Source organism: Coptis chinensis, chromosome 8, assembly GCF_015680905.1.
Source record: "Coptis chinensis isolate HL-2020 chromosome 8, ASM1568090v1, whole genome shotgun sequence".
Taxonomy (NCBI): domain Eukaryota; kingdom Viridiplantae; phylum Streptophyta; class Magnoliopsida; order Ranunculales; family Ranunculaceae; genus Coptis; species Coptis chinensis.
Window position 1 is genome coordinate 60,288,222 of NC_141463.1, and position 3,320 is coordinate 60,291,541.

Here is a 3,320-nt window from a genome sequence, read left to right on the forward strand (position 1 = left end):
ATCCGGAACCTTAACAAGCACGTTTTCAACTACACCCTTAGGATACTTGATAGACCGATCAGCTAATTGCAACGTCATTTTTATTGGTTGCATCTCCTGTTGACCTATTTGTTTATATAAATAATAAGGGAGTCAGTTAACACTCGCCCCCAAGTCTAATAAAGCAGTGGCCATGTGAGTATCCCCTAAGGTGCATTGTACAGTAGAACGATCAGGGTCCTTGTACTTAATGATTCCATTATGTTCAGTTAAAGTTAGAAATTGTTCAATTAAAAAAGCGTCTTTAGGAATATTTGTCTTACGCCTAGTAGTGCACAACTCTTTGAGAAACTTAGCATGGTGAGGTAACTTTTTAATTGCTTCAAGAAAAGGTAAGTTTATCGTTAGACTTTTAAAAACTTCTCTAATCTCGTCAAAATTTGTATCCTAGCTTGTTTAACATAGCTAATCTTTGAGGAAACGGTAGTTTCTCTCTATATTTAGCATATGGATCAACAGGATGTTTAACCTTGGCTTTCTGTTTCTTAGATTGTGGTTTAACTGGTACCTCTACAGGGGTAGGATCTTCAGTTTCTACGTCGGTATCTAGTATAATATCTAGTGTAGGGACCACTGGCGGGGTAACTATAGGCATAGTTACGTTATTATCAACCACTCTGCCAGAACGGAGAGTGGTGATGGAATTTAGCTCACCTACGTTTACATTTTCTATACTAGTATTACCGTTTACTTCGAAGGCTGTGTTTGTTGTTTTACGGTTAGGTATCGCTTGACCTGGAAACACACCTTTGGGTTGTACTTTCTCTTGTGCTAACTGCTGTAAGGAAAGTTGGATAGCTTGTAAAATCTGTTATTAAGTTTGCATAAAGGCGTCGAAACGATCCCGGTTGTGGAGGAGTGTTAGCTATAGGTTGTGTGACTGGAACTATGTCACGTTGATTATTAATGGGTTGATTTTGATAGTTATTATTTATCGGAACGATACCTCTATTAGCATTATAATTATTATTGTTATAATTATTATAATTCCCTTGTCCTTGTCCTTGCCTCGGTGGAGCTTGATTGTAATTGCTTGTTGGCCTAACAGTTTGGTTATTAAACCTTGAAGGTTGTTGATTATTTCGCCAACCAAAGTTGAGGTTTTGTCGCCAAGGTGCGTTAGGTTTGTTATTAATGGAACAAACATTATCTTGTTGTGATTGTTGTTGTTCATAGGTGAGAGGACAATAGGAGTCGGGATGCTCTGGACTGGACTCAAACATAAATTACATGGATTGGAGTTGACATTCATGACGGGGATAGGCTTTTGTTGAACAGAAATAGCCTCTACCTTTTTAGTGAGAGATTCGATTAAATTTTTAAGCTCAGGATCGGATTTCATCTCAAACATACCGGCGGCCTTAACTGTTGTAGAAGAACTAGCAGAACGGGAGATATCGTCACTACCCCCCAAGTTATTATTACGCTTTGTTTGATCTTCTAAAAATTTATAAGCCTCTAAAGCTCCCTTACTGAGGAAACTACCCCCATTCATTATGTCAAGGACTTATTTATGGTGGTGTAAAAGTCCTTTGAAAAAGGCACGAACTAACGTGTCTTTCACGAGGTTATGGTGTGGACACTCTATAAGAAGATCGGCAAAACGATTCCAAACCTCTGAAAATGATTCATGAGGATTCTGTCGAAAGAAATAAATCTTGGAAAGCATTTCATCTGTCTTCAATAGTGGGTAAAAATGTTCTATAAATAGTTGAACAAGTTTGGCCCATGAGTCCACAGAATTAGGCGCTTTGGCAGTTAACCAAGACGCCGCCTTATCGGCTAAGGTGAAAGGAAACACCCTCAATTTAATTTGTTCAGCACCAACCGGAGGATGGTGGAATGTAGTAAGGACTTGGTCAATCCTATGCATGTGCTGATAAGGTTTTTCATGGTCTAACCCATGAAAAACGGGTAACAAATTAAATATATTTGGGGGGATTTGGAAATCCCCCACTGGGTCTGATAGAACGATGCAAGATTTTGGGCTATCGTTCAAGGCTTTGTAAAAGTCAGAGAGAGGAGACTCTCTTTCTTCAGCCATTATTTCAGGTGTAGTGTGTGGTATATTAGCTAGAGGTGTAGTGAGTGGTATATTAGAATGGCGTCTTTGTTGATGTTGTCGGTTGATTACGTTAGCGTTTTTCTTCGGCCTGACCTTAATCTCATACAAGGCTAAGACCAATCTTAACTAAACACGACAACACTCAAAACAATCCTGATATGCTAGTATAAACCTCTAACAGGAGATGCGAGGAGTGGAAGAAAGAAGTATATGAATGCATCATTGCTTCGCTTATGAATAGTGTCTTGTATACGCAAGCTCAGTGTGTGTAACAAGTTAGAAATAGTGAATAACTTGAAGTAATGGAAGTTTGTACTAACCGGTGAAAATTGGGCGGTTCAAGAAGAGGGCGCGGGGCGCGCTCAAAATGTGCCTAGGTAGGGCGCGGATCACGCTCAGGTCTAACTCGAGTTCCAGGCGCTTCAGCATGGGGGGCGCTCGAACTTTGCCTTGGTAGGGCGCGCTCAGGCTTGTTCTTTGAAATTTTTTAGTTTCTGACAATCACTGTTAGAAACAAACAAGGGTGGGTGGGTTTAATGGGACTTTGGGAAGACAAACAATACTAAAAAAAACAATACTAAATGGAACTAAGATGGCACCGGCGCCATTTGATAAAATATAAAACGATAGTTTTACCTACGAATAAGCGATTAAACTCAACACAAGTAAAACTAGAACTATTTTAGATTGTATTATCAAAGTTTTCTACTCTCGATGCTATCGCAATAGAATTGGAGTAGAAGATTCGTTCCACTCCTAGTTCTTTAGAATTAACGTTTTCTAAGATTATCAGTCTATCCAAAGTTAATGGGAGTAATGATGGGAATTATACTATGATGTGACTTATAGTAACAAGATATAATAATTTAAACTATGGGATTTCTAATTTGATTATATAATAAGGAATTAGGGGGGATTGATTCCACCTTAACTCGACTTAATTAACTAGTGAAGATTCGTCGTAATCCGAATTGCAATGCTTTTGCATAACAATTGGGTGTTTCTAATCCCTAATTGTTCATGATAATCTCTACCAACTAACAACTAGCATGTGAAGCAATCAAACCTATTCTCATGGTGAACTAATTACTTTTTAGATTGGAATGGAAATTACGACTACTCTACGCTAACAACAATTAAGCTTTCGTCAAGGCTTCCTCAAACCCCTCTAATGGAGTTTTTAGCCTAAAGTCATCAAACTATCATTTCTAATTGA